The sequence below is a fragment of the Phocoena phocoena genome, chromosome 2 (assembly GCF_963924675.1).
Source record: "Phocoena phocoena chromosome 2, mPhoPho1.1, whole genome shotgun sequence".
Classification (NCBI taxonomy): domain Eukaryota; kingdom Metazoa; phylum Chordata; class Mammalia; order Artiodactyla; family Phocoenidae; genus Phocoena; species Phocoena phocoena.
Window position 1 is genome coordinate 24,615,555 of NC_089220.1, and position 8,125 is coordinate 24,623,679.

At 38.1% G+C, this 8,125-nt stretch overlaps 1 pseudogene; it reads left to right on the top strand.

Moving 5' to 3' along the window:
• The window catches only part of LOC136118342 (cyclin-dependent kinase 1-like), a 172,320-nt pseudogene extending 166,656 nt beyond the window's left edge, over nucleotides 1-5,664 (top strand).
• The last annotated feature ends 2,461 nt before the right edge of the window (nucleotides 5,665-8,125 follow it).

The following is an 8,125-nucleotide window of genomic DNA, read 5'->3' on the forward strand; positions in this document are numbered from 1 at the left end:
TCATTAAAACAAATGTTTGATGATAGACCACTATGTGATTTTTAATTTATGACTTGGAAGCAGTTCAAATAATTCAAATGTAACAATTTTCCTTACATTTCCACTTATGTGAACGTTTTCAGCACTTTAACCTTTTATTTTAATTGAAATATGTTACACTAGTTTCAGGTGTACAATGTAATGATTCAGTACTAGTACAGATTGCAAAATGATGACAATAAGTCTAGTTAACATCCGTCAGCACTTATGTCTTAATAAACAAAACCTTGGCTTGCAACTGATGCTGAACTGTCTCGATCAAGCAATAAGTAATATTCACCCACAGATACATGATACAAGTTTTTAAAATGCCATCCATCTCACAGCAGATGCATTTCCGATGAATTTTACTTCTTTGTTTAATAATTCCATATCAAAATTATAATATATCTATGTTGCTTTTCTCAATTACATAGTATAATAATTTTAATGATAATTCAATCCAGAAGGAATGTTTTAATACTTAAAGCCTTTTAGGCACATGAAATGTTTTAAAATGCTGTTTCAATCTATATGTATGTTTTTGTTGCAGAGAAGCGTGATACAGAAATCGATAAAAAACTTTCAAGCATAAAAATATATTACATTAGGATAAAATTCTGTGGGGAAAGTGGAATGAAAATGTGAGTTCAAGGAGAAAAAGGAATGATGTAAAATTTTGTGACTACTAAAGAAAAGCTCTTTTGTATATTTTTAAACAGAAGACAGTAGTATCAAATCATTATGGTATTTAGATTGGGAACTTTAAAAAGGGCAATGTAAAGGTTTATTTAAAAATTTTTAAATTTCAGTATTTATTATTTGCCCAAAATTACATTCTTTGTAATTTTTATGTAAAGTTATAGTAACTGTAGATACCAAGTTAAAAATGTACAAGGGGGTACACTGCCTCTCAAATTTTTTTCAGGGGGTATGCAAGGAAAACATGCAAATACCTCTGCTCTAGAAAATCTCCCCCTTATTGTTCTCCTCTTTCTTCAGTAGGTGAATATATTACACAGAAATGACATTCTCAGCGCTATATGGCATGCTAAGGAGCATTCCAGAGGAGGAACCATCGCTGTCTCTGTTTTCAAAAACTCACCACCTAGTTGAACCAACCAGAAAAAAGTGATGCAAAGCAACTGAGGTATGTGGCAGACACTGGTCTTGCCCACGTGGTGCTCACGCACTCCGGTATCCTTGCTAAGCAAATCCAGACTGTGTTTAGGACAGCAATATGCCAGGTAAATACCCATTTTTTCAGCCTCCCTTCCCCTGAGGGGTGAACACGTGACAAAATTCTAGCTGGTGAAACATAAGTAAAGACCTGAGGGCTTCTGGGAAAGCTTTTGCTTTCCTAATAAAACCATATAGATGTGGCTAGCTCTGCCTGTCCTTTCTTCTTCCTAACTTGAATGCGGATGCAATGCCTGGAGCTACAGCATTTATGCCAAAACTATGAGGCAACAAGCATGAGAACAAAGGCAACATACTAAGGATGGTAATATGAACACATGGAAAGATCCTGGGTCCCTGATGGCATAGCTGAGCAGTGAACTAATGCCAACAAGGGCTTACCTCTAGATCTTCTAGTACATTAAATACATGTATACACATATTTCAATTGCTGTAAACCAGTGCTAGCTGGATATCCCAGTTACTTGTACTGTGTAACAAGCTACTCTAAAAGTGCCATTAAAATAAGTCATTTTTTTAAGCTCACAGATTTTGCAGGTCAGGAATTCAGACAGGGTCCATCTGGAATGGTCTGTCTCTACTGCATGATATCCGGAGCCTCTGTTGAGAAGACTCAACCGGGTGAGTGACTCAAACACCCAGGAACTAGAATAGCTGGCCCTGGAGAATCCATTTCCATGAAAACTTCTTCACTCATGTGTCTGGTACCCAGGCTAGAATGATAAAAGACTGGGCTCAGATGGGACTGTTGACCAAGTGCCAACACATGTGGCCTCTCCATATGGCTTAGGCTTTTCACAGCACAATGGCTGGGTTCTGAGAGCAAGCATTCCAAGAGACCTAGAAGGAAGCTGCATGGATTTTTATGATCCAGGCTCATGCAGGAATCAGTGTCATTTCTACAGTACTCAGTTGGTCGAAGCAGTCACCAGATCCAAGGAGACAAGACACAGATGCCAGCTCTCAATTAGAGACGTAAAAAGAACTTGCAACCATTTTTCTTTAAAACACCACATCAGTTGAGGTATTTTTCCTTGCAAATTAACACATTCCTAACTGATACAATGGATGATATAAGATAACATAAAGTGGATGCGAAGTTGAACAGTACAAGTAGGCTATTGAACTCAAAGGAGGAAGAGATAATGAGAATCAAGAAAGCCTTCATTATAAACACTGATTGAGGGCCTGTAAGTGCACAGCCCAGAATAAAATGCCAAGAGGATTGCAAAAATACTGCAAGACTCCATATCTATCCCCCATGCTAGATATGAGTTCAGATCTCAATCTGCTATTCTCAACCAACATGGCTTTGGAAAATCCTAGCCGAGCCTCAGTTTGTGTATCAGCAAAAAGGAGAGCATATGCCAAGGTTAGGGTGAGGTCTAAATAAAATAGAATGAGAAGGGCCTAGCATGGTGCATGTCACTCAGGAAGTGTTCAATAAATGCTATGCATGTGTTTATTTATTAAAAGAACTTACCCATGTGGGAAAATCGAATGAGTATCTACAATTGACAGAGTTAGTATCCCCCAAACATAAGTCAGAGCCCCAAACCCACCTTATGGACTCAGCAAGGTTTACTGACATTTGTTTTGTACAGAGCTTGGAGGACTTAGACCAATTTTTCTGGAGGAAAACTAAAACAGACTTGAGAAGACCTTCTGATGTCTAGGCTGATGTCAAGCCTTTTCCCTGCAAAGCCCATCCCGACCACTGCTACCAGTTTAGAAAAATCTATAGCATTTCTCACAAGAGGCCAACCATTCCACTCTGGGATAAGTTTTCTAAATATTAGATCTGAAATGATTTATTTTATCCCTAAATGCACTGGGCCACAATCTTCCTGAATGGATTAAGTCATACCATCTATTTTTAGCAGCTGGCTCATTCAGTCCATTTCCTTACTATAAATACCTGAGTGCACTTGTTTTAAAGTAGATCTCTTTTGTCATCTGATTGTCCCAGTCTAGGTTAGAGGGGGATCGAGGAGAGAATGAAAAATGAGCCAGAGAATAGAGGAAGAGAGACTGCACTGCTCTACTCTGCTCAGCAGCTATTTTCACAGACGCATAGATCCATAGCGGCCTAAATACGGGAGAAAGCCAAGAGGGTCTGGTCCTTCTCAGTGTGTTAACCTTGAGAAGTTGGCAGCTATTTGGGACTCGATGGAGCCACCCAGACTCTTTCCTATCATTTCATTCACTGAAAGTTTCCTTTTCATAATCCCATGTCTCAGTCTCCCTACTCCTAACACACTGACACTAACCCCAGCCCCCGAGGCAGGCCAAGAGAGGTTTCTCCTGGTCTTAATGCCCTTGAGTGAAAATAAATTATTATAATATTTCATACTCATCTCCCTGGAGTCTCGAAGAAGGGGACACTGAGCTCTTGAAAAATACTGATCAAAGCATTAAGAGGAAATAGTCCAGAGTCAAATTAAGGAGTGGGTCTGCCGGGCAGCTGCATGGAGCACTACTACACAAGGAAAGATACGTTCAAACATCACTGGATGCTGGTGTGTCGCTGGAAATTGAGGAGATAGATAGAGGAAAAATGCAAGTTCGAAACTCTTCTCAGGAAAGTAGAATGTGTGGTTAAAGGAATACTGCAAAATGATCCTGAAGTTGTAGCTAAGACCTCTAAGGGCCATGATTTCAATAGTGAATATTTGTCATTTAAGGTAGCTAATATCTTAATATTCTCCCTATTTTGAGGTTTCTACCAGCAGTCCTCCTTCTCCATTCTTTTTTCACTTTCCCAGTTTTCAACTCCTCCTCCAAATTAAAGCTAAACAAACTTTTTTTTTTTTTTTTTTTTGCGGTACGCGGGCCTCTCACTGTTGTGGCCGCTCCCATTGCGGAGCATAGGCTCCAGACACGCAGGCCCAGCCGCTCCGTGGCATGTGGGATCTTCCCGGACCGGGGCATGAACCCGTGTCCCCTGTATCGGCAGGTGGACCCTCAACCACTGCGCCACCAGGGAAACCCTGAACAAACATTTTGATTGAACAAATATATTGATTTGGGGGGGGGCAAGAAATTATCAACACTCTACCAAGATTCCCACATGTCTCAGTCTAGACACTTCCCCCAAGGATCTCAAAGGGGTACAAAAACCCACTTATCCAAGTTTCAAGCACCAAGGAAGCACTGCGCTCCCAAAAGCAGCCAATGGGAGCAGAGTCTCCTGGCTTCTCTCAGATGAAATGCAAATGTGCCTCAAATAGTAGAAAAGTATTCATCAAATGTTTTCAAAAACAACTCATACACGATGATCCAGTGGGTTTTATCTCAGGAATGCAAGGCTGGTTTAACATTCAAGTATCAATCAATGTAATTCAACATACTAACAGAACAAAAGAGAAGAAAACAATTACCTCAATAGACTCAGAAAGATTATTAGAAAATTATTGATAATAAAAACTCTCAGGGCTCTTGGAAGTTGAGGAAGAGCGACATAGATATGATGGCTGCATCACTGCCTCCACCACCCCTCTGACACCTCCAACCACATCCTCTACCATCACAGAATGATAATCCAGGATCTACCATTCCTATTTAGTAACTGTGGATGATTATTCCAAAATAGAGAAAGTTGGAGAAGTATCTGTGGAATTATGTGTAAGGGTAGATACAAAACTACTGGTCAAGTGGTAGTCATGAAAAAATCAGACTAGAAAGTAAAGAGGAAGTGTTCCTAGTGCCTCAACTCAGGAAATTTCTCTTTTAGAACTCTGTCATCCAAACATAGTCAATCTTCAAATGTGGTTACACAAGAATCCAGGTTATATCTCATCTTTGAATTCCTTGGATCTCAAAAGTACTTGGATTCTATCCCTCCGGGTCTGTTCATGGATTCTTCACTTGTTAAGAGTTATTTGTAATAAACCCTACAAGGGATTGTGTTTTGTCAGCCTAGAAGATCTCTTCACAGAGATTTAAAACCTCAAAATCTATTGATAACAAAGGAACAATTAAACTAGTTGACTTTGGCTTTGCCAGAGCTTCTGGAATACCTATTAGAGTATACATACATGAGTTAGTAACACTCTGGTAGAGATCTCCAGAAGTACTGCTGGGGTCAGCTCACTACTCGACTCCAGTTGACATTTGGCATATAGACACCATATTTGCAGAATTAACAACAAAGAAGACACTTTTCTATGGGAATTCAGAAGTTGATCAACTCTTTAAAATATTCAGAACTTTGGGCCCCCCCAGTAATGAAGCATGGCCAGAAGTGGCATCTTTACAGGACTATAAGAATACATTTCCCAAGTGAAAACCAGGAAGCTAGCATCCCATGTCAAAAGCTTGGTTGAAAATGGCTTGGATTTGCTTTCAAAAACATTAGTTTATAATCCTGTCAAAGAAATTGCTGACAAAATAAAACTGAGCTACCCATATTTTAATGGTTTAGACAATCATATTAAGAAGATGTAGCATTCTGACAAAAAGTTTCCACATGTATCAAGAACAGATTGTTCTATTTTTACTGTTAACTCTATTTTTATCCCATGTATTTTTCTTTTCTTTGTTGTAAAGTTTAAGCCATACTTCATCTTCCAATTTCAGGTATAACTTAAAATGTAAATACTGTTCTATATGAATTTAAATGTAATTCTGTATATGTGTGTAGATCTCACTGTAACAACTATTTTTTACTATAATAAAACTATAAATCTAGTATTGATGACCAAAAAAATGAGAAAAAAAATTTAAACCTTTTAGTAAATTAAGAACAGAAGAAAACTTCTTCAGCCTGATAAAGGGCATCTTGGAAAAACCTACAACTAACATCACACTGACTGAATGGCTTTCCCCTTAAGATCAAGAAAAAGGCAAGAATATCTGCTCTCACCATTTTTTTTAACATTATACTAAAAGTCCTACCAGGTTAATAAGGCAGTAGAATAAATAAAAAGCATCCTGATTCGAAAAGAAGCAAAACTGTCTTTGTCACAGATAACGTGATTGCTTACGTAGAAAATCCTAAAATACCTGCAAAAGAGCTGATTTGTAGCAAGGACAAAGGTACAAGGTCTATGTATATTTAAAATAAAAAGAAGGGGCTTCCCTGGTGGCGCAGTGGTTGAGAGTCCGCCTGCCGATGCAGGGGACACGGGTTCGTGCCCCGGTCTGGGAAGATCCCACATGCTGCAGAGCAGCTAGGCCCGTGAGCCATGGCTGTTGAGCCTGCGCATCCGGAGCCTGTGCTCCACAACGGGAGAGGCCACAACAGTGAGAGAACAGTGAGAGAAAAAAAGAAGAATTTCTAAATGGTAGAAACAAAGAGTTAGAAATTGAAATAAAATAGATACCATTAATTTTTTAAAATACTGTATTAGTTCTCAAATGCTACATAATGAATTACCAAGTTAGCAGCTTGAAACAACAAACATCTATTATCTCACACAGTTTCTACAAGTCTGGAATCTGGGAAAAGCTTCACCAGGTGGTCTGGCTCAGCATCTCTCAGGAGGTTGCAGTCAAGATATCAGCCTGGGCTGCTGTCATCTGAAGGCTCGACTGGGTCTGGAGGACGCACTTTCAAGATCACTCATTCACATCTTGTTAGTGGAGGCCTCCGTTCCTCGTTTATGAGGGTATCTGTTCTTCACCACATTTGACCTTCCAGTAGAGCTGTTCTCATGTTTCCCAGAGTAAGCAATCCAACAGAGAACAAGGAAGAAGCCATGATGTCTTTTACTGCCTACTCTCAGAAGTGGCATTCCATCACTTTGCCATATCCTATTGGTCACACAGACCTGGTACAATGTGTGTGCATTGCAGGGGGTACTGTACAAGGGCATGAATACCAGGAGGGAAGGAGCATTGAGGGCCAACCTGGAGGCTGGCTACCACAAATAACTTTTGTGACAACACCAAAAGATATAAAACACTTGTGGATAAATTTAACAAAATACATGCTAAACCTCCACACTGAAAATGATAAAATAATCACTGAAAAAAATTTAAAAGACCTAAATAAAGGCAGATATATACAATGTTGTCAGACACAATATTAAGATATTAATATATTATAATATATATATTATATATATATATATATATATTAATATTTCCCAATGTTTTGGGATTCAATGTAATCTCAATCACAATGCCACAGGTTTTTCTTAATAGAAACTGACAAGCCGATAATAAAATTTGTATGTAAATGTTAAGGATTTAAAAGAGCCAAAACAACTTTGAAAAAGAAGAACAAAGATGAAGGACCCTCCTACACTACATCCCCAAATAGTGGAAGACCTACACTATTTTAGGATCTACAATAAAGCTATAATAATACAGACAGTGTGCTATTAACATAGGAGAGACATATAGATCAGTGGAACAGAATAAAATGTCCAGATATAGACCCACTCATACGGTCAATTAATTTTTGACAAAAATGCCAAAGTAATACAAGGGGAAAGGATTTTCAACAAATGTTGCTAGAACAATTTAATATCCCAGAAAGAAAACAAACTTTGAACATTGTCTTACAATATAAACAAAAGTTAACTTAAAATTGATCATTAAAGAATATATAATGAAGAAAACACAGTCTCTTCAATAAGTGGTGCTGGGAAAACTGGACACTTACATGTACGAGAATGAAATTACAAAATTCTCTAACATCATATACAAAAATAAACTCAAAATGGAATAAAGACCTAAATGTAAGACCAGATACTATAAAACTCCTAGCAGAAAATATAGGCAGAATACTCTGACATAAATCGCAGCAATATTTTTTGGATCCATCTCCTAAAGTAAAGGAAATAAAAGCAAAAATACACAAATGGGACCTAATTAAACTTAAAAGCTTTTGAAAACCATTGACAAAACAAAAAAACTACCTACTAAATGGGAAAAAATATTTACAAATGATATGACCAAT